The sequence below is a fragment of the Leiobunum rupestre genome, chromosome 9 (assembly GCF_980474605.1).
Source record: "Leiobunum rupestre chromosome 9, qqLeiRupe1.1.hap1, whole genome shotgun sequence".
Taxonomy (NCBI): domain Eukaryota; kingdom Metazoa; phylum Arthropoda; class Arachnida; order Opiliones; family Sclerosomatidae; genus Leiobunum; species Leiobunum rupestre.
Genome location: NC_143392.1, coordinates 1,007,947 through 1,033,994, shown reverse-complemented (window position 1 = coordinate 1,033,994; position 26,048 = coordinate 1,007,947).

Here is a 26,048-nt window from a genome sequence, read left to right as displayed (position 1 = left end):
AAAAATCGAGGAGACAATGGCGAAGAAATTAAAATAATTAATTACTTACTTAAATTATTAATGGGGATTTAAATTTCGTAAACGTTTCACCCTATTTATCGTTTTGAAATACAGTATTTCACATTTCGGTGGTCATGAGGCGTGGCACTCCTTTTTAAACCACATCTGGCTCGTTTAGCTATTGACTTTTCCTATTAGTTTTTTTAATCTAATAGGCCTGTGTTTGCATCTAGTCGTATTCGAAACCAATTTTAACCCTGATAGGTGAAAAGATAAATAGACCACAGGTTTAAAGGTCAGTAAAAACCTTCAATTTATTAAGTATTTAAAAAACTTTAATACAAACTGTGTAACATTATTGTCGTACTCAATCTGAACAATCATGGCTCAATATTCCAGAGCTGATCGTATAGAACTGGTAGCCAGTTGCTACGCGGAAGGTGGAAGAAATCAACGACGAGTTAGTGAGATCTTTGAGCAGCGACATCCAGATAGAAGCCCATCCATAACTACTGTAAGACGAGCTGTAAATGACTTTCACAAGTATGGTAACCTACAACCTCGATATCGTGGGCCTGGTCAGCGGGATTTGGACTTTGAAAACACCGTTTTAGCCTATTTTGCCGCGTACCCACGTAGTAGTTGTGCTGCGGCGAGAAAGGAATAGGCTAGCTGTAAAACTCGCAAAAATGCAAAGAAAGTAGTTGTTCTTGCATTGAAAATAGATTGAAGTGTACCAAACTGTGCATACTTAAAAATTTCGGAAATCAGAAACCCAAGGATAAATAAAGCTTTGTCATGCCGCGAGACAATGGAGAAGATGAAGATTTTTACAGTTATTTACTGTGTTAACACTATTAAAATATTAAAAAAAATAACATTTTTGTTAATATTTTGCCGGCTTAAATCAATTAAAGGTATAAATTGTAGTAACATTGCATTATAATTAACACCATTAGATTTGCATTGCATAATTCTAAAAAATGAGTACAGACACGATGGGGTTAACTAAAATCGTCAAGGTCACGGTGCGCTGAGGTCGTAAGTGGTACAACACTGTATACCACATCATGCGAAAGGTTATTTTAACATAGAGCGTGGATATGTACATTATATGTAAATCGGGGCATCGCACGTAGACTTATAAGCGTTTCAAAATCCGCCATTTTGAATTCCCATCCCCTTTTCCCCTCTTAAGCTACTCATGCGCACGGGCTATCATGGCTGAAAATTATCATGACGACATCTAGTATCACGCTGTGCAGTTCAAATTTGGTGCGCTCGAGTGGTACCGACATCTTGTGTGGCTCATGGTCTAATAGGCATGAGTACCATCCTTACAGAGCAACGCTTCACCACGGTTAACGAGATGGAGACGCTCAACAACGGCTGGATTTTTGCAACTGGCTGCTAAATTCCGTGCACGACGACCCACAATTCCTCCGCAACATGCTATTCTCGGATGAATCCTCGTTTGCAAAGAGATGGCCCTTACAATCACCAAAATAATTATGTTTGGGAATACACAAATCCACATCAATGTAAATGTAACTGTCAATTAATTTTGCAATCACGAAACAAATGGTTGTTTTGTAACGTGTGAATTTTTGGTGAGTTATACTTATAATCAAATTTACATTATAATGAAGGCTTTTTTAAATAACAGATGACTTGAATGCTTTAAGAAAAACACACGTTAAATTTTCGTTTTCACTATCTAGACCATTCTATTTTAATAAATGTAGTATGAGATTTGTATTAATTCTTTTAAAAAAAGTAAACTTGATTACGATTTTTTGGCGTTATAATTTTTAAATTCAGAACTGTTGATTAATTTTTATAATACCAGTCTTTCATCAGGGTTCGTACAGAACCTGGATATCCTGGAAAACCTGGATAAGTCAGGGATCTGTAAAATGGAGTCAAAATGTCAGGGATAAGTCAGGGATTTTAGTTAAACAACCAAACCTCACAATAACAAAGAATTTTGGCCTAAAATAATGAAACAATGTCCCAATATATAACCAAAAAGGTCAGGAATATTAACAAAAATTGGTCAGGGATAACCTGGAAAAGTCAGGGATTTTAGATCAGAAATTTTCGTACGAACCCTTTTCATAAAAAGTGCACTATTCGTATTAACTTATATTGTTGAAGCAACATTTCAATTGCTTGTTTATCTTAAAGGCGCCGCTGATTATTTATTGCTCTTAAAACCTAAGGATACCATGAAATTCTATTTCAATACTTATTGTATTTTATGTTAAGCAAGATATTAAAAATACTTTAAGACTAAGATAATTTTGGAATCTTGAGATTTAATTTTATGAGTATTTTTCTAAAATATTTATTTGCCACCACATTACAAACATTGCTAAAAACTTAAGTACTTCAACCTGTAATTTGATAATACAAGTGTTTTAATGCTAGAAGAAAAATTATTTAATACTATTCCAGGTTGAGATTCTTAAAATGTCTAAAAAAACTCTGTACATTTTGAAGTTTTTCATTTTATCTTCATTCACTATCCACATTTATCATTTGGCATGCAACATGAAATGATCCTCTGTCATGTGAATTTTTATTTTTTTAAAACTTGAGTTGATTTGTTCATTTATTTGTGAGTTGATGTTGTAATTTGGGTATTTCTCTAGGCAATATCCAGTAGAGCAAACTGTTATAAATGAATAATATTACTTAGATACCAGTAGTTTACAAAAACTGTAGATCAAATTGTAAAATGAAAACAAAAGCAATGAGTTAAAGGGAATATAACCCTGCAGGAAAGGGTCAAGCTTACCAAAATATCAACATCTGTGGCATGGTTCAAGAGTAGAATGTTTCCATAGAAAAACCGTTACGGTCACTTCCTCTGAACCAGTTTAGGATGATGGGAACTTGGAAAGATAAGCATTTTACTATTTGCTGTGCAGCATGAGTGGATACTTTTGTAAGCATTAACTTTCATTCCAGGATTATAATCCCTTTAAGCTAGTTTCAAACTCCCTTTTTCGTGAAACTAAATTTTTATGAAGGAGTGCAAAATGAGCATATTAGGTTGCTCAGTAAGGCCGAAACATGTTTCTCCATGCCCTTATGAACTCTCTCAATACTATTTAGCATGCAGTTAATTTTTTACATTACATTTGATAGTAGTCATAATACTGCAATAGAAATATACTGTAAACATGAGGCTAACCAAACATTCAGAAGCAGATTAGTCATCCGTTTAGTTTTACAGTCAAATTTTTGAAAAGCATACAATAAAATTTTCATGCGCAAAATTTATATCTTTCTGTATACTACTAAAAAAACTATCCTAAATTATATTTCATGCTATCTTCATGTTTCATCGTGTCATTAATTAATGCGAAATAAAGATATAAATTTAACTTCATTTTTTATTTATTAATAGCAATTAACATTTTAGCAGAAATATTATTAGTATGGTATTAGGTTAGCTACTTCCGCAAATTCTCTACAGGCTTGATCGCTACACGAAATCGGTGTACAGCCCCTCAGCTTGGTAACAGTAATCCAGGAATTTGTGATCAAGTTTGTTTGAGGAAATACTTCTAGATAATTTTCTGTATAAATATTCCATAGCAATAATTTTTAATATACTTACCAACGTGGTTTTTCTAATGCAACCTGTCTATCAAGAACTTGGTGTTCTTGAAAAGTATAGGCTCTCTATTTAAACAGTACGTGTTAAGAGCACACGCAATGTCATAAATAATACAATCTGGAACTATGTAAATTTAATTTAGTTGAATCTACAATTTGCCTCCATTTTTCATATTATTAAAATGGTTATGCTATGTAGATACCTAACTACATTTATTTCCGACTGTGAAAACAAAACTTTTGTTTATATACCCTTTTTAAAATTGTAATATGTTGATTTAAGATAGATTGACTACCACACGAAAATTTCACTTAACAATGGTTCCTATTATAAATATAATAATAATAAGAACCATTTGGAGGCAAAACAAATCATCCTGTATATTTAAAAACCAAAATTCAACCTATTTATTCTAAAAGAGATGCGTGACATTATACGAACTTTTTTTTGAAACGTGTAGTTAAAATTGTGAAAGGTATATTTGCGGATTCACAAGATGAGATGACTTGAAACCCATAGCAAATGTCTAAAATATAAAGAACATTACATCATTAATGATATTACAGAGCCGCTCCTCATACGAATTCCATACCGTACCAAGTATCGCTAAAATATTTTAGGAGTTTCTTAAGCCACCTAAAATATTTCTGATGCACCTTAAATTTCCGAAAAGCAGCACATAAAATACCCTCAAAGTCACTCATGAAATTGTTGATTTAAAGTTGTTTAAGAAATATTATTGAGGAAAACCTATAGTGCTTCTAATTTCTATCTGAAAAGGACAATCTGCTTTCTTTTTCTCATATCAGTTGATAAACAGATGCATCTGGTTCTCTATCGCTTATTTATTTGGTCTGTACCAAATCTGATTTATATCTGGGTTACAAATCCGACATTCTTTCAATTTTGTACGTAGATAATCATAACAGATCTATTGTTAGCCACAGTACACTCGTTTAATGGGTTTTCCCCCATGATCTTCAGTTTCCCCATTTCATAAAAACTTGTCGAGGTTCCTACGCATTGTAACCTGGCCACTTGTTTACTGGCATTAAAAGTAGCTCGATAGTGGCGCCTTGGGTATTTGCGTAGCTGATTATTCTAATTATAGACCGATAAGATAATATTTTAATGTTTTTATTCAATTTTTGTCTCTAAAAATTTTGATATGTAGGGAGTGCTTATCAAATAGCTCAACTGTAGCTATCACGTACTAAAATGCCTTAACATCATTTAAATCGATAAGCACCAACTAGTAACTGTTATCTGTAGATGATTAAAAAAATATTTATCTGAAAACAGAATTAATAAAAAAACATGGTAGTTAAAGAAAACAAGTTCAGTTAGAAGCCCTTGAAAATTCATTTCTCAATTTTATGTGTTGACTTATCAACCAATTTGCAATCTAGAAGAGTCAATTTGGTATTAAGCATGTGTTGTTATGGTTCCTTTTCAGTTTAATCGCCAATACTATAGTCATGGTTTAAGAAAAATTAACATATTCTTAACGTGCCACTTTTTGAAGGTATTAGTCTATTTATCTCATTAATTCAATAAAGTAATGGGATAAAATGTGGTACTTTGGCCAATAGGCCCTTCTTGCAAGAATAACAGGTGTTTATTTGTATTTTCACCAGGAAGCTAGGTTTAATGGCGCGTTTTATCACATTGAATTTTAGTTTTTTACGTCAATATGTTGATCTTTCTTTACATTTACAAATAAAAGTCGTCTCTTTAATCAGACAAATGGTGGCTTTTGTTGATCATTTGCCTTATTGATTTCATTGTCTAAAATTAGGGTCATTCATGATTGTAGCCTAGGTCCTAGAAATAAGGGTTTTTTAGATTTTGCTTTCATTTGTATACTAAGAACTTCTTAGATTAATTACAAGAATGAATTTAGGTTTTTAAGAATGTGGGATGACCGATTTCTATTGCATATACTCGGGTTCTTTGTTTAAATTCCCTTGGTTCGCTGTTAAAAGGACCTCAGGCCCGCTGCAATGCAGATTATAAACAGCTTATTACTATATTTTTTGTGTGGTTAAGATTAATTCTACAGCAAATCAATGATATACGCACTTATTCAGTCGACATAAATGGAATAGACTTTAATTTTTTTCAACGGGTGTATTGGCTATAGAAACTAAATTTTTGATCTTCAGAAAGACCTACAAAGCAGTTTTAGTGTTGCAGTATAGTGTTCTTCGATTTTCACTCCTATACTACATCTTTGTATGGATCTCTTTCTAAAAATCGAGAATGATGTTTTGGAGGTGAAAATAACTTTTTAAATAAATTTTAAGAAAAGTCAATAAATCTGCCATTGAATTACTCGTAAACCAAAATGAAATAACTAATAATACAAATCAATTAAAAAATTGGAAGTGACTATGTGTGTATCATTTACATGTATTACAATAAGAAGTACGCGTATCATCTGAAAATTATTAAAACTTGACCACCTTTCTAAAAAAACATTTTACAATTGTCATAGTGTATGTTAGTACGTACAATTTGTTAATAATGGTTTAATAAATTCAAATACTTTCGCAATGCAATCTCAATATCTAATGTCTAAATTGCCTTTAAAATTGGAATGACTGATTTTTAGTAAGATATCCGGTACATGGGTATACATTTTCAAAGCTGTATGACAATTCTAAACAATTAAATATCATGCCTTCCCACAATTCTTGCCACCACTAACAATAGCGGCGCCAGGATTTTTGGGGAGGTAGGCCAACCAATTGGAGGCCCCACCAAAATTATGGAGGGCAACCCTCCCCACCACAATTCAAATCCGTCCACGTGGATTATTTAATTTTTTTGAAGCAAGTGGTGAAATTTCTGGGTAAAATGGGTACGCGACGACAAACTTAAGAGTTAATTATGAATTGAAACATTACTAAAACGTGAGTGTGTGTTGATCTTTTTTGTGTACCGATAACACTTAACAAATGAGTGGCTATTTACTTATTTCAACGAATGAATTCGTCTATCAATTTACATTCATACCTTCGGTACTTCGCATTTACATCTTTACAACTTTACGAAAATGAATATACGTAGCTACACTAAGTAAAGTAAGTTTAAGAACCATTAATTTGTAAAGATAAAATTAAAGATACAATTTCGATATAGTAGTGCTCGCGAAAACTTAAAACTAAAAAATAAACTACTGTCAAAGAAAAGTAACTCGTACCTTTGAAAGGAATAAAAACAGCAGTGTCGTTAAGTGAATCACTCGCATTAAATATTGGAAAATTAATAAATAAAAAAATTATTTCGCAAACAAATTAAAGAATTTTTTTATATTAAATAATTTGGAGGCCCCTTTAAACGACTTTTGGAGGCCCCTACTAAAATTTCAAGTAGGCCCCGGCCTTTTGCTGGCGCCGCTACTGACCACTAACCTAGGCATAGTAACCCAGAAATATGATATAATATCTTTAATTGTGGTTTACAACTTAGTTTTTCTTAAACATGTCACCACCAATATTCACGAAAAAAAATTAAATTTAATTAAATTACCGTGTTCACAATACATAGTAAAAACTGCAGGCAACAACACTGGATGTCCACTAAATACTTTATAACAGGCAGAACTTGCTCTAGTTCCTTGGTCTGCAGAGTACTGCGGGCGTCCACCGAAAAGTTCCAGAGCTGGTAGGAATGAATTTTTTTTTCCAATTTAAGTCGTTGTTGGTCACTTCGTAATTCAACCTATTGTGTGTAGTGTTTTTGAATGGCTTAACAACCGAATAAAATAATTCTTTTAACTGTGGCAGAAATGATGTTGGGGAATTGTCAGTATTCGAATTTTGTAGTAACTCAAATAGAAAAGGCGAACATTAATTGATTTTGTTAAATGAGTTGGGTTTCTCTTGATATTTATCCCAACACAAACATCGTTTAAAATCTTGAGGCACTCATGAGATGGAAATATTGAGACGCAAATTGGTGAGGTTTTTGATATGACCGAAACAATTTTGCCACACATCTCTTGGCAAAATGTTCCATTAGTATTTTCCTGAGTTATTTCTATGACGAAATCATGTATGGTTCGTGAGTTTGGTTTTAAACATTTTAATAGTTTGTCATATTATTGCATAGTTGATGTTTTTGAAAATTCCGCAAGAAGTTTCCTACTTGTGTTGTCCTTAATGAAAAGTCTGTCATTATAACTGGTATGAAGACCAGATAAAATGTTAAACTGGTGAGTAGACATTGTCAAATTATATTTATATTTATGATTATCTCAATGAATAGAAATATTTTCTTAAATGACCACTATGATATTAAAAGTAAAAGAAAAATTATACAGTATTTGTCTGATATCTATGGCAGGTGAGAAACCTATACATTCTCTACCAATGTTTTTAAAGCCTGGTGTCACTGTTATTTATGTCTTTCTCCGGGAAAATAACCTTTAATAGTTATTGACATGTGATCAAATTACCACAAATCTTTAATTAATTGTGAAGATTATGGGGTAAATCAATGTTTTTCTTTGAAATGTTAAGACCTGATGCAATTAAATTTAAAGGAAAATTAATTTGGGTGGACGTTATTATCTAAAATATGTTCATAAATTAATACTTTAAAAAAATGAAATACTTATCTTCCGTCAACCAATTCTTATGTTTTATTATTATCTTTTTCATCTAAAAACATTTCCCAGTCTAAAAATTTTCTTCGAAAGGAAACACTTGTTCTATCACAAAGGAGGGTTTTGGATCCTGATTTACAGATTAGACAAGTAAACCCAGAATTATAGTCAAAGTCCAGTAAATGTAGAAAATGGGACCATCCAGCTCTGTACTTTTGGCATGACATCAAACTTTTAAAGTCATTGAATCCACCAATGTCAGTCATCATGTTTACGTAGGACATATATGAACCATACAGAGAATAATTAATTAAAATAATTAAATTTGTTTTATTAAGTTTTAACTAAATTTCTCTGATTACATTTTTAAAATTATATTACAAAATGTGGCTGATGAAGGACCACATTATTCATAATGAACGCTTACAATACGTGAAATTATTCAAATAAAAAAATTTCTCGTCGTTATCATATCAATCCCACATGCCAACTCATATCGATACCAGATAAAAAAGCGGAAATCAATAAGGTGTATTCTCATGACGTCACCATCACTATAATGGTAGGCTAGTGTCAGCCCCTTTCCCCCGTCACTATCTACCCAAAAGCAGTCGCCGCCATTTTCCCTTGAATACCACCTATAGCTTAAAGACCCAGTCACACCTAAAACGATTTAGTACTGTGTTTAAAACTAATTTTTAACCAGGTTTCTATCAAGTCTATTCGCATTTCGCTTAATCACACGACAAATGAACCCGGTAAATAACTATAAATAACTATATACATACTGGGGTTTAACTATCGTATGACTGTGGTATAAGAAACATTTAATATTAACTTAAGTATAAAGGGAATATTAAATGTTAGCTTTTTCCATAAGATAATCCCAAAAATATCCAAATAAGAGATATCTTTCACACAATATTGCAAATCGTAAATTAATTCTACAAACAATGTGAGTCACCCTGTATATGAACTAAACAAATATACGTAAAAAAAACAACAATCAAACCCCTATATCCAGGTGCAAAAACTATGGACCAATTTTAACCTACACTACTTCGGACAGTAGATTTTAAACTATTTCCTCGTCTTCAAAAGCAACTAATGACTTCGATAACAGCTCTTCGTCGCCGCTGTTAATTTTCTTAATACCAGAAAAGCTAATAACTACAGAGAAATATAAATTCAATTAAAAGCCTTTGAGCCACGTGTCCCAATGATCTTCTATATATGAAAAACTGGTGCACGATGTAAAACTTAACCATTATCATATTGTAAGTGCAAAACGAACTTATTTAATGCAAAATGATTTTATCTATCAATTCGCGTTTATTTTATGCACCAAATTTCATGAAAAATTCAGTTCTCCAAATTTTTGACCATTGGTGGATCTTTTTGCTTATCTGCAATAAACTACAATACCTATCGCACGTGGTGGGATCAAATATTTACGTTTGAGATGCCAATGACTCCATTTTTTCTTTGGTGATCTAGATAGAAAAGTCTAAGTTGTAGGACAATATATTCGGTACAATGTCGTCGTAAACATTACCTTGAGCATTCAAAAGCCATGTTGATTTTTGTTGAAGTCATCATATTATGGCCACTAGTGGAAGGTTGCGGTTCCAATATAAGTGCACTAAAATGCAACAAAAGTTTTTGTATTAATAATTATCTGAAAGTGAACGACCTGCAAATGATATATATAACCAAAAATGTACGAAACTGCAAACTAACTTTTCTCCATTTAAATTATAGCACCCTCCTTTCTCCACGGAATAGGACACCATACATCTTCTCAGATCCACACTTGCTTTCCACGACTGGTACGCCGCTATAAGAGCTTCCTTGGTGTTGAAATATATATTATAAGTGTTGTTGTGTCATAACGCTGAACAAATCATTTCTGGCGGAACCTGATTAATGTATCCGAATGCACACATTTTAAGTCAGTAGAGAAAAATCATATTTGAACCATTTTTTCCAAGATGGCCGCCAAAACATCCCAAATTTTTTTTCCAAAAACCAATTTTTGACCTTGGAAAAAGTCATCAAAATATTTTTGTTTTCAATCTCAAATTTGACCTTGAAGATGATCTTAGACCTCGACGCTTGACCCCTGACCACAACCCCTAAGCCTCGGTCTATCACCCCAACATGTTTGGACACGCTCGGACCGAGATATCGGCGGTAATATGTGACCCCACCGAATACTCATGTTAATTCACTTTTGATATCGCTTTTATTTTTTTCGTTTTTAAGCCGTTTAAAATGCTAATTAGTTAATTGCGAGATGGGGAAAGGAATTCGCGACCTTCGCTTTATAGCCTTGACAAGTTTGTCAGTCACATGCTATCTAACTTACCCCTGTCGAAATAAAATACATATTTTAAAACACAACAAATTGCAATAGGCCTGATTAGTCAATATCCGCCCAATAACTTATGTTTTACCCCTGTTGAAATGAAACTTTATTTACTTTTGGAGATAAATAAATAATACAATAACGACATAATAAACAATCAATACATATTTTAAAAACACAACAAATTACAATGGCGCTAATTGTTCAATATTCGCCCGAGATATAGCCAATTTTGTTTATAATAAATAAAATAAAATGTATTTACTTTGGAAATACAATGTTTTAGCAATTCAAAAGTATAATGTTATCAACCTACAATAAAAACGTATTACTTTACCAATATAAAAATAATTCTTACATTTTTGAAGATGCAAAAGTATCAATAAAAACAACATTGTAAGTGTTCGCAATTGTTTATTCATTATCCACAACTTTTCCGATTTATTTTTAAAAAAGAAGGGAAAAGAATATCATTTTAACTTAACTATGTTTTTTACGCAACGATGCATTTATTTGAAGAAAGCGGTATTTATTTAAGTAATTGGTTGTTTTTATTTAAATAATAGGCTTATTCACTTTCAATTATTTAAATATTTTACAATTTTTATTAAACTATTAGTTATTTAAATAAATATTGAAATATAGCCGAGCTTATTTTATTCATGGATAAAAATTAATCGACTGCCGAGCACTAACTTTTGCAACTCAAAAGACTATAATTTTACCCAAACGGATATCTGGTTAATTTTTAATAGTAAAATAATATATTCTAAAGTTGGAAAAATCTTTTTAAGTTACATAATCAATAAAAATTCCAAAACCTATTTATTTAAAATAAATAAAAAATAATTAACATTAAAAATAGCAACATTGTGAATACACGTGGATAGAATTTTCTCTGACTATACAAAGTAAACGAACGGGTATTTATTTGTGGCTAAATTAAAACAAAATTAAGTTTAATAATTTTAACTACTTTTAAATAAAATATGACTTACTTTGATTTAAAATTTTAACTTTATGTTGAACAGCGTTACCAGAAGCACGCTCTATGAAATTCTGCCTGATTGCGAGCGATATCTTTAAATTCATAAATTAAAATTACCTCTAGGATAGGAATGGTTCAACATTCAATTGCATTAGCCTTGTAAAACTGATTTGATACCCACCCCTTAATTATCGTCACGTGTAAACGTTATCAACTACAATTACAGCCTTGTAAAACTAGTTTGGATTTTATAACCATTGACTGTCACACTTTCAAACGCAAAAATGTTTATTATCATCTGGCATCATTGATCCTACTCAATTTTTTCCGAACTTTCGCATCTCCGCGCCAGATTGAATTAATCAATAAAATTATAAACGCAGATCACGTTTTGCCAGGAGACATTCCACAGAGCCCCGTTATAAAGAGAAAAAAACTGGTTGCTCTAATATATTTAATGTGAATTAAAAAACTGATTTTTTACAAAAAAAATTAAATTTGATTTTGTATTGCTCTGTTGTTTATGTAACTTTTCTCTATATAATACAAGAAATATTTATAAAAAAAGAGTTATTTCATTTTATACACAGTGTTTTTTTAGATTGAGGATAAATACATACCGAGCTATATTCGGATTCTATACAATCTGTATCTCTCGAACGAATTCTATTTCCTCTTACACCACATATTATACAAATTAAATGTTGAGGAAAGATTAATAATGCATCCGATGGAATTCTCATTGATAAACAATTGCCTTGTCTAAAAACAACAGGTCGGTAGTAAAATCGACATTGTTTATTCCAACAATAATATAGGAGTCCACCATAGGTTTCTAACGACTCAGTATATCCAAAACAATAAGGACAACAAATAAAACCATCTTTTTGTACTTTAACAGAACCTCTTTTCAACAAAATTTTGCAAGAAGTCTCGTCCACTATATAAAATGAAAAAATAATTAAAAAAATATAATTTAAGAATATTAAAATTACTAAATAACATACTTTTATCTCCAAAATTGAAGAAAAACTGTATTTCTTAATATTAAACTCGCTCGTTTACACGGCGAATATATTTCTAATGATTAAAGGTAAAATTCAAGTTTTTATACAAATGCTGTATGTGTAGATATTAATATTATCATAAATTAAAAACCCCGAAGATTTTAAGTTATATAAAAATAAGTCAAGGTTAAATCTTTTTTCATAATATAGTATATTTAAAATCACCTTTAGAAATAATTAATCAAATAATTATATCTCAAAAATAATTTATATTTTGAAATTATTTTCAACCTTATCAAACGTTAATTATAATACAAATTTATCGTAAATACATGTACTTTTTATATATTAAAAAGGGTGTTCGTATCGTTGGAATGTGCTTTCCCCCATCAATACACAAACCTGCTAACCTTGAGGAATTTAATATTTTTCAAAATTTAAGTTATTTGTTGACCTTGTTTTTTCAACAGGTAGTGGGGCTCGATTGAGCTGTTATATCACAGTTGAAATGGGAAAACGCAAGATGTCTCAAAAATCACCCCCTTTAAAAGTTAAAAAAATGAAGTTATTTATGGGGAAACCAGAAGTTAAATGCAAATCTCCTACTGAGAACCCTTGTTATTATGTACCGGCATGTCGTAAACACGCGTTTAATTTTATAGATAGTTTAAACTTTAGTGTTAGATGCTGGATTTGTACAAAACAATGTACAAACAAGTTAATTTTTAAACAACACTTGATGGATCATTTATCAACCAGCTATATAAATCAAGTCATTCGTGATGAATGCGATTTAAATCAACGGGAATACACACCTGAAAAAGAAATATTTGACGATCAAATTATTGATTATTTGAACGAGTTTAACGTAAAAAAATCTAGAATGGTACGATGATTTAGTAATCGACGGTTAGATTCAACCTTCAAACTCAAATGTTGAATCAACTAGTAAAGAAGAAAGTATAGATTCGAATATTCTTAACATGGCTGAAGAAACGTTGAATTCTTTAATGGAGTCTAACCCTGTACTTACAAACGATTTGAAAATGCCGAGCGATAATCAGCTGGAAGCCCTTATTTATTTTGAAGAATATTGTAAAAATAATCCAATTTTAATCCCCAACAACAAAATGGAAACTTCTATTGATGTATTGTAAAATGATTTAAAACATGTAAATAAATCTTTTTTCTATAAAATCCACTGTTATTATTTTCCTACGTAAGATTTCTTTCAAACAAAATTCAATAACAATTTACTTTATATAATAATATTTAATAATAATAATAATAATATTTAATAATATTTATTTTGCCAAAGACAAAATTTGTAGGCGACCACCGAAAGTCTATATGTAACGGATACCATCCTAGTACAAACCACTTAATTAGATTAAAATAAATAAAATTTTACTCGAATAAAATCATTTTTTCTGAAGAATTACAAAATAAATTATACAATTCATAAAGATTTAAAAAAATTAATCAATTCCAAAAATCTGTACAAAATAAACCATCAAATAAAGATATTATTAGGAATATGAAAAAAGTAATGGTTGTAAAAAACTAGAAATATTATAACGATATAATTAAAAATATTTATAATTACATTATTTCGTAGAAGTTTTTCTTCTTAACTAAAAAATGAGGTATTATGTTTAAAATTTAGGCTAAAATTTGTAATAGTTAATTACTATAATTATAAGAATATATTGTAAAATATAAACCTAAAAAATTATTTAATTTTATACTCTCTCTCTAGTTCATATACATTAAATCTATAGAGCCTTTTATTAAAATTTATGCACAGTGTTTTGAGATCAAGGATGATTACATACCGAGCTTAATTCGACTTCTACACAAGTTGTATTTTTTATACTACATATCTTAATATATCTATTTATTTATAACTGTTTTAACCAAAAATATCTTGCTATTAACTAATTGAAGATAAATTCTCAAGTTTTTATTTATTTTGTGAGATAAATTTAAATATAAAAAATAGTAAAGAATTTAAATTAGAATGCTGAGAGTTAAAAATATTGATCAAATTTGTGTCAAGGTGCAGTTTTTTAATACTATCACATATTTAAAAACATTTCTAGAAATGATTAATCAAATAACTATGTCTCAAAAATAACTAATTTCTTATAATTATAAATAATAGGTGTAACCTTCTAACTTAATATCAAACGTAAATTATAATACATCATTCTCGTAAATACGTATCCTTTAAACATATTAAAAGACTGATTTCAAATTTAAAACAAAAATGAACTATACTTATTTTTTTAAATTATAAACCTAACCTTGGATATATTATACATTAAGTATAGTAAAATTTGTATTATCTTTTTAGATATGCGTATTATTTTGTATAAAAATAGGGCGTTGTCAGATTAAAAAAATTACGGTTAATAGTATTACACATACAGTCACATTCTGTATAAAAAGGTGATATTTTCCATGGTAGGAAAGCACACTGACTGACAAATTTGTTTCGATTCGGGGACGTAGTTCAAATAAGACAAGTGTTTGAACATTTTTCTTACATAAAAAAGTGAACTAGATTTTAAAAAAATGGAAATAAAAATTGTAAAAATATCAAAGAATGCTTTCGATCCAGTTCGCGCAACCAAATTTTCAGCAGGCTTAGATTTAAAATCTGCATATGATTATATATTGGTTTCTGGAAACAGGTTGTTAATAGAAACAGATTTAAAAATTTTACTTCCCGAAAACACCTATTGGTAAATTTTTTCATAATGTTGTAAAAATTTAAGAAATCAGTTCTTAATTTACCATGTTTAAAAAGCTCCACGCAGTGGTTTGGCCCTTCATTACGGGATTGATGTTTTAGCCGGAGTTATTGACATAGACTATACTGGACCAATTGGTATTGTTTTAATCAATCATGGGAAAGTTGATTATAAAATTTTAAGAGGTGATAAAATAGCGCAATTGATTTGTGAGAGAATATTTTATCCATCAGTAGTAGAGTGTGAAGTATGTTTAACCAAGATTTACCTAAAGTTTTGACATAATAACTATTTCTTGTTATTAAACAGAAATTAAAAGAAACGGAAAGAGGATGTCATGGGTTCGGTTCAACCAACTAACACAACTTAATGTTTATAATTTCATTTATGTAAAATAATTAAATAAATATTTAACCAACAGTTAAAAATGTTTTATTTTATTTTTATATAAACAAATATTGGTATATATGATAATATATAGAATTTGTTAAAATAGAGTTAATATAATTTTATTACAAGAAAACAACAATGTATAAATACAATTCCGATAAAAAAATTAACTAGGTATATATGATCAATTCTTTCTAAATCAGATCATCCCTACTATGATTGTTTGATGAATATAATTATTAATAAAATAAGAGTAGTCTCTCCAAGTTTAGTAATAAAAACTCAATAACGCATAATTTTTATTAACAATTGATAGCATCGACCTCAAACTAAATTTATATTGCCACACAAAATTATAAATGTGAAGCATGAAATATTTCACTGAGTTTGTAAAAAACTGTATTTTTTTCAACTAATGTTAAATATGTTAGGAATTCTATTTATAAAAATATTTTAAAAATTAATTTAAATTTTATTTTTAATATTTGTTAAAAAAAAATCAAAACAATCATTTACTTTCATTGATGATATTCAATAATAATTATAATTTATATTAACCAAAACAAACTTTGCATTAAAAAAGGATGTTTATATATGTTGGTAAACAAGACAGCACAAACAAATATACTAACTTAATATTGAGTTAATTAAAAAATAAAATAAAATTAAACCAAAAACAAAAATAAGAATAATAATTTAATTGAAAAAATAATCAAAAGATTAATTAAAAATAAGTTTGAGCTCTATTAAAAGAAAAATTAATTAGTTTATAACAATTTAAATATCAATGTTATAAATTCCTCTATCCGTAAATAATATTTGTATCTGTTGTCAAGTAGTTGAGATTTAAATTTAAAAAAAAATAAGTTTGATATTTTGAAACAAATGTTAGGTTGATGTTCTAAATAAAATAGCCTTTGTTCAATATTTCAATTTGAATTGATTATGATTTTGTTGTTTTTGATGTATAAAAATCATTGAACAATCGCTTATAAACCCAATATCATTTTTCTTTATATGTGCACGGTAATTTTCCACCAACTATTTTACTTTCTATTACAAAAATTGAAGATTAAAACAATATTAGCAAATGGCGGCTCAAGGTTTTAACTTATATTACATTACAACCATTTTCGTTCCGAATACAAGATCTTTACGACGTTCTAGTTCTATAATAAAGAAAATCTACAATTAACGTGGAAATTGTAGATATCCTTTCCAATACCAAGATCCACATTTGGAAAAATTATAATTTTATTTAAAAATCTATTTTTTGGACAAAAGATTTCCGTCATAGTCCTACAAAACTGTTAAATGTACTCATAAGACAAGAAAATTTACACGAAATGTTTAGTATATTTTCTACAAAAGCATGTTTGGATGTATTATGCAATAACCGTATGATTAAATCTTATAAGAATTAATGTCGTTATCGCGATGTTTAGTGTTATTTAAAACTTTGAATGCTTGAATTTGTAAAATATTTCAAACAAGGCAAGAATAAGTTCCACTTAACCGAGAGAAGAGTATATGAATCGCAAAACACATTCTAGCCGGGGGCCAAACTATTAATGGATAGGTAATTAACTTCTAGTTGTTTTACCGGTGGGTAAAAGTGATGAAAATGTAGTCAATCGAACCTGTGGTAAAACTGGGGTGTTATCATGTTGCCGAGCTTGTTCACCTTATTATTAGGTATTATTTTTACGGTCTGTTATTGAACGTTCACAATTCAATTCTCTGTGATTCAATAGGATTTATTGACCATCGCCTTGATTAATGTGTAATGTATGTTACAATTATTACAATTAGTTTAATTTATTTATTCCGATAGTTGGATTTACCACATACTATACAAATAATCCTTTAAAGTTGATCATAGCAAATTTAACATATTAATAATGGTGTCCTAGGTAAAATATTTACATGCCAAAAGAACATTATTAGATAAATAGACCAAGCTTAAAGACCATTTTCAATATAATAATATATCAAATGGGCTTTGAATTTTAAAATGTAAAATATATTATAACAGATTTGACATACTATGAATTACATTATTTTTGCGGTATTTATGAAGATTATAGTAGAATATCGCAGTAGGAAACATTTCCATAATTTTAGTTTTAATGTAGTATGCAATTGTCAATTTAAAAGTAACAGTCCATCAGTTTGATATTTAAGAACATGTTGCAAATTATGTGATTATTAAATTTTAGAGTCATTCCAGGTGAGATAATATTAAATTATTTTAGAATAAAGTCTTTATCTTTCAAGATTTACTGTTTCTATTAAGTAACATGGAACAATGACAACATTTTTATCATCAGAGTAAATCGATCCTATTTCTTTTGAAAGAAATTGTGCACCGTTTTGCAAAATAGCGCAAATTAATGTATCTTTTGTTGCGATAAATTCTATATTATTAGTAATTTGAAGAAAAAACCATGGGCAATTTTATATAAAATTGGTAAATTTGAATACATTTCGGCTAAATCAAATTAAATTGGGTAAGTTCTTATATTATTGGATTAACTGAATTTATTATGATTGACTTGATAATAAATTGAAAACTTTCGAATACATTTTGGTAAATTCTTGTATCTTGGGTTAATTGAAATAAATAAATTTAGTAGAAACAACATTGTCTACATTTATATAAATTTGAAGAAATTCAAATGTTATTTTTTATTTGAATAATTTTTGGTAAATTCCAATGATATTGCGTAATTAATATCATTTTGTTTAGATTTTTAATTTTGACTAAGTTCAATTTACAAAGTGTAAGTTCATTTACCATTGGGTGGTGCCTTAGGTATTAACTTAGGTGATTATTATTATTAATGGGAATAATATCGATAAATTTATCATCTAATTAAAATAAATATTGGGTAAATTTATGTAATGTTTTTGTAAATATATGAGTGCTTGCAACGAAAAAAATGACCGAATTATTGTCGAATAATTACGGATTTAATCGGAACATGAGGTATTTGGTGTCAGGTGTTTTGAAAACAAATGGCATAATTAAGAACTAGCACAAAAACAGGTAGCAGATTTAAACAGCCCTATAATATTACAAATATTTGTAAAACTTTAGTTTTGGGAAATACCGCTAGAAGACGCCAGTCACATTTAACCATCATGTGACTACAGCAACATTTTCTTGATTTTTATAATCATCCAGCATTTATCAACGAATCTTTTCCGATGACTGACAGTCAGTAAAATACGTAAAAAATGCATTTTGAAAGTAAAAGGATAAAGAGTTTCAACTCAAATTTTAAATGTAAACGAGTTGGCAGTTGGAGAAAGGGTGATCATCCTTTACTAATTCATATTCAGCGGTATCCGAATTGCAAATTTGTTCAGGATGAATCTACAGAAAATGTTCCCGTGCTACGCATAACGAACAATCCTTGGAATTTAAGCCCAATGCGATCTGAATTGGTACGAATACAATCGTTTAAAAATTTCCCGCAAAATATTACCCGAGATGTAAATTTGTTTTAAAGCAGAACTGTGGTAATATACCGTGCGGGTATCGTTCAAATCAAAAACCCTATTCTAGCTTAAACGAGAAGGTTTTGGTCTATTGTTTAATTAATAATTTAATTAACAGTTTAGATCGAAAGAAATCTAAACCATTTTGTAGCATTTTATAACGAATTTTTTAGCAAAATATCGGTCGATCGAGTACCGTAAAAAATATTATTTAGTTAACATTTAAATTAAAACAAAAGATAAAATAAATATTAAATTGTTTGTAATTTAGACTAAAAATATTACGTTGAATAATAAAAAGGTAGTATGAGTTTGAAAGACTTTTATTTTTGAACATGTTTCCAATACTTATAATTGTGTCTAAAAGAAAAGTTAACTACCGAAAAACTAATAAAATGAAAACAGTAAAAATGTTTCAAAGTTAAAAACCCAATGTTTCAAACTTTAAAAAAATGTGTGTGGAATATATAAACCTTACTAACCACCATGCAAGTTACAAGCAAGTGTTTTGATAGGTCTCAAAACGTCAAACATCAAAGAAATTGGTAAATTATATAAACGGCAAAACTGACAATCAATATACAATTATACAAATAATTTCAATCCTTATGTGCAAAGATTTATTGAAAAGTTACTCAAACGGATGATATTACTGAAAGCACCCGAATCCAATTTCTACAGGGTTAACATCCAAGGTAAACTTGAACGAATTTTTTACACAATGCTATCAACATAATGAAAAATTGAAATTATTTAGAAGTTTGTAAACTTTGGAAATTACTTTGAATAAATTTTTTTTTAAACCTTATCAAGCTGACTTATTTCATATTTTCTAAACATTTTGGCTGAGGCAAGGAGGTTTGTACTTTTTAACAGACAAAAATACATTTAAAAAATCGAGATTGTTAATTTTGTGCGACATTATCATTCGTCTAACTTGTTTTCCTCGAGAACGGTGTAAATGACTAAAAACTATGCAAAATTGGTAGTTCGAAATGTTTTTCGTGACAGTGTGCACAATTCGTGTAAAACTGTTTTATAAAACTTGAAATTATTGCGAAAATATAAAATTTGTTAAGTAGTAAATTTATGAAATTTTGTTTTAATAAATATTTATTTAAATGTGATGACAGAGAATACATTATATATTTACAAACTGAAAACACTTTTTAAATATTGTACGTCATTTAAACAATGATCCATTAATTCCCTTACGTCAAATGGACAATAACCTATAAATTGATCCAAAAAATCTTCTTCCACTTGATAATCCTGTGAAATACGAAAGGCAGCGTAGATTTCTACGAAATCACAGAGTGCTTCTCGCTTTTCCAGTGGTTTATAAAACTCTTGAAATTTCGAAAAATTATCAACCAATACAGAAAACATTTGGTTTACACCAAACATGGTATTTCTTAACAGATTTAACTGTTCATCTATACGCAGTTTAAATTCGTCTAAAGCTATCACTTGCACTCTACTAAGTGAAAAACTGGTTGAATAGTTCATTTCGTATTCAAGATACTTTTGCGTAAAAGGTAATAATGACCACATAAATTTTCCACCATCGGAAGACACTTCAAAACTGTGATGAAAAGTACGATCGGAATTGGCAGGTTAACCTTTTTTATTGATGTAAAGCTTAGATTTTCAATAATTGAAGACCATGATTTTGTGAGGGCGTCCCATGTTTGCAAGGAAATGATAGTGCTTTGGTTCCCATTGGAAATGTAAATTCCGGGCTCTTTCCGAAAAATTGATACTGTTACAACTAGTCCGACCAAAATTTTAAAGATACTACAACAACAAAAAACAATTTTAAAACAATATAAGTTATTTTAAAAATACAAGTTTTAACGTACCCTTTTTAAAAACCATTGTGTATTTAATGAATTCTTCAAGAGAAATAGTACCAAAATCCACTTTTTTGTGATCAAAATACACAATTTTTGCCGAGTTAATTAGAAATTCCACGTAACGGCTATAAAACACAGTAAATTTAGTTCTAGCTAGATCGAATAAAACGTGCAGGAATGTTTTAATAGAGCGCGGCGCGTTTCTCACTGTTCTTCCTTATCGTAAGGCTTTTTCTCCCGGTATACCCTGGAGTTGGTGCGCGTAACGTTTTCCCTCACGGTAAGATAGCCCGCCGGCTAAGACAGTTGGGGAAACTCCGCCTCGATGAGGGTTGTTTTATCTGATTGTTTAGTATGTAATAGTATTATGTAAATTTATAACGCTACCAAGTAAAAACGGTATTAAATGTGCGGTAGATGGCCAAGTCAAACAGCGATTTATAATCCTCCTGTATTCATCCATACAACATATTATAAATATAACTATTAAAATATAACTTAATTAACATTTTTAAAGACAATACAAAAGTAAATTAATTAAAATTTAAAAAATGCAGCCGATACATTTAAGCGATCATACAAAATAGTAAGAAATCAATTTCATTACACGAAACATCGTTAATTTGTTTGATTTATAATACATTTTAAGACTCGCTTTTACTGTCTGCTACGTTTTACAGTCTGTGAGTTTAATATGTTAATTTTTGGGTTTTAGTTCTTTAACAATTAATCTAGTTTACATCTAAAAAACTAACTTATACCGTCAATGTGTTTCTTGTTTGAATAAAATTGATAATATAACTTTTTTTGCAAAACTTTATTTTTAACATAAAACTCAAAAATGAATAATATAATGTTATAAAATAATTTTCAACTCTGAACCTGAAATTAAATATGTTTGTAAAAAATTGTTATAATTTGTTTTTAAATTATCTTACATCCTTCTAGCTATCACACTCTAAAATAAAAACTGATTCAAAATTTAAAACTTTATTAATATTTTACAAAAAAAATTGTTGACACAAAGGAACTATCGTTAATAACATTTAACACGCTTTCAATAAAAACCACTAAATCGTCTATCGCCTTTAAGAACCCAGTTTTTGGGGCTCCTTCCAAAAGCATTTCGTGAGAATTATGCTCTTTTTGAAAATATATCATTCTTTGTGCAATCAAATCCATTTCAAGTTTTCGATTCAGTTTTTTCAATTCTTTATTTAAATGTTTAATCAGTTCATAGTCCTTAAACGGTTCCTTATTTTCTTTATAAGTCATTATTCGCCAACAAAAATCAAAGCGAAACTAGTTTGTATAGAAAGCGATGCGGTTTGTTTTTTCTAACAGACCACGTAATATAAACTACATTAACAACCCGATTTTAAACAGGTTACACAAAAATATTTTATCGTTACACCTTGAAATAAAAATTATAAATAAAATTTTTTTTTAAACTTTTTTTGTGATATTATTTTACATTTCCAATTTGGCAAGAATAAATGGACACAAATGAATCTGATTACCGCGAACTATTAATGGTACATCACAATCTTTTCGTCTTTCAACAATTAAACCGTAGAAAGGGCATTTAACAATTAACACTCGAGCCGCTGTCGCGCGAAAAAAGCCCCAGGTGGATAATTCATCTTAACTCAATAATCTTTCTTCTTCCGAAAACCTTTGCAAATATTCGTAAGAAGGTTCCTTTCGTATGAAAGGTAACAAACTATCAAGGAGTTTTCTCTCTGCTATATATTCCGCTTGAAGTTTTCGTTTGTTTTTTTCAATTCTATAATTGTATGCTGTAGTGACAACAATTCATTCTCCTTATACAATTCTTTATTTTGTTCAGCACCCATTTTTTTTCGACTGTCGTCAACAAATTTTATTCTGTTATGTGTCAAAAGTAATGAAATAGGCAAAATCCATAAAAATCAAAATTTTTGGTATTTGTTCATAGAGTGCCGGTTTTAAATAATTCTTTTTTAATCATCACACTAACATCATTACCGAAAGCATCTGCCAGTTCTATTATTCCCGCCCATTATTTCGTTTTCCATAAAACCTAACGATCGTTTTGTCGTTATAAAATACCAACGAGCTTGGTAAAATGATAAATTGACTAATCTAAGTTATATATATTATATTTGCTGTCACCAATAACTAAGTCTTTAAACCAATCTTGTGACGTATACGCTAAAATGTAAAATAATAATAGATGGCTGTATGTATTAAAAATGCAATACATACATACATTTTTGTAACGAAATTTTCCATTATTTAATATTTGTACCCAATTAAATAAATTATAAATATAATTAAAATAAACCATAAGCAAGCGACAATAAAAACCATTGACTGTACGCTTAATAAAGAAACCATTCAAATAAAAAATATAGCCTACTAGAAATTATAATAGTGGTAATAATAAATGTAATTATAAGTGTATTTCATAATTTACACATAATATAGGTTGTTTACATTAAAAGACGGGAGATAAATAACTCCAAATGTCATCTTCAAAACTTATTGTAGCCTATTGAACCGGAAAATGTACAAATACAATAAACCGACTAAGATAAGATAAGAACGATTTATTCTTAATTTGTTACGTTTATTCAATACACGAAGAGTAAAAGTTCACGAATGAAAATTTTTTCACGCGGACAAATACATGAAATTAAGTTTTAATACACTTATAGTACTTAAGATACCTAAAAATTCCAGATAATAACAAGTGAAAAGACGTACGTAAAGTCTGGTATCTTACAATATTCATTTACCTAATTTTAAGTTTAATTTAACCTTAGATTTTTCTTTTTTGGCAATTTATTTGCAGGCTTTACATGTAATTTCAGAAAAATCAAACTGATCTTTTATTAATCTCGTATTAGCTCTATTATTATCCTACCACTGTCTGTAGAAATTTTCGAACCACCTGTCAGATGTGTATTACGAAGAAACCAACCTACTCTTCAATCAACTAAAGTCTCCAGATTCTTTATAAGATTTAATTTACTTTTTATCAATTTTAATTTAATATTTTTATCTCTACCAGTATTTTTTAATTTTATTTGGCAAATTTGCTTTGCAAACATAAAAATCGGAATATTTAAATTTTAAATACAAACAAATTAAACAGAATTAATAATGGCACGTTAAGTAAGGTTTAAAATTCAAAAATTAATCGATTTAAATATCCTCTTTTTTAAGGAACATGTTTCTGCAATTAATATTTCTATTTTGAATTCCACAGTTAATGTAAAATTAAAAACGTGTACTTAACAGTTGAAATGTCTTTGTGATTGGAAATACGATAACGGATCTGCTTTTAAAACTGAAATCCATAAATCAAACGGTTTTATGATACAGGTTGTAGAACATGTCGTCTAATTAGTAAATAATAATCTGATACCTTGGATTGAAAACAGAATATAATTTGTGTTAATTAATGTTTAATTTTTATCTATTTATTAGAATAACAAAATTTAAGACCGTTGCGCCCGTACATTCGAAAAAGCACACAAGTTCAACAAGTGACGTTCCCTGTTTAAACACGTAAATAATTCCCTCTATATAAAAACATAAACGAGAAAATTAAATTGTTTTATAATTAACATTCGATAGTGTACCAGGTTACACTTATTATTTATTAATATAAGATAAAAGTATTTTTGAGAAAATTCACTTTATTCTAGTGAGACATTCCAAATCTGACTATTTTTTAATAATGATTCTTATATTTTTTATCTTTATTTATAATAAAAGCTTTTACAGATAATTGATTTATAGAAACTACGCTGACAATATAAAAATACAAAAATTATACTGTTTTTATTTAGTTTTACGTTTTTAATAATTAAATTTAAAAACATGTTGTTTATATTCAAAACTAAATCCATTTCATTATTAGCAATGATGCTGTTGTTCAAATGTAATGTGCAGGGGGAATTCAGCATAAAACCGCTCTTTTAACTACGTAAACACATTACATCAGCATAAAATCAAATAATTTGTTAGTTAATATTTATCATTATATTCATTTAATTATACTAATTAACAATTACAAATTTTTAGCCCCGAATTTCAAACCTAGTACCTCATTTCGTAGAAAAGAAAAAAATCTGCGAATTAAGTTAATTTTAATTATATCTTTGTATTACTTCTAATTTTTTTTATATTTCTATATTTACAACCTTTCAATTTTTAATTCCATCTTTATTGTATAGTTTATTTGGTATAGTTTGTTAATTGTTTTTTAATCTTTATTGTATAGTTTATTTTGTATAGTTTTGTAATTGTTTTTTAATCTTTATTGTTTATATAATTTAATTTGAAATTCTTTAAAAAAACACTTTTGGGTGTAAAAATGTAATCTTATTTAGTTTTTTGTACTATCCTAGTAGCCAATACATTTATTTTTTGCGAAAAAGTATTATTATTATTAAATATAATAAAAGATTGTACCTTCAAAAAGTAAAATGTTAATAAGCTTGTTTTTTAAAACAAATCATTTTTATTTACAATTTTTTTAAAGTTAGACAATTTAATAATTGGTATTTTATTAATATCTAGCGTTTGTTTGAAAAAAAACCACTTTGTTCCTTCTCACTGGCTCTGTGAAATGTCTCCTGGCGAAACGTGTTCTGCGTTCATAATTTATTGATTAATTCAATCTGGCGCGGAGATGTGTTACAATGTAGGTGACAAGATAAGGGTAAAATCGATTTTTATAAAGATTTTTGCGTTTGAAAGTGTGACAGTAAATTGTTGAAAATTCCAAACTAGTTTTAAAAGGTTGTAATGAGTGGATAAACTCTACACGTGACAATAATTAAGGGGTGGTTATCAAATCAGTTTTACAAGGCTAATGCAATAGAATGTTGAACCAGTTATATCCTAGAGGTAATTATAATTTATGAATTTAAAGATATAGCTCGCA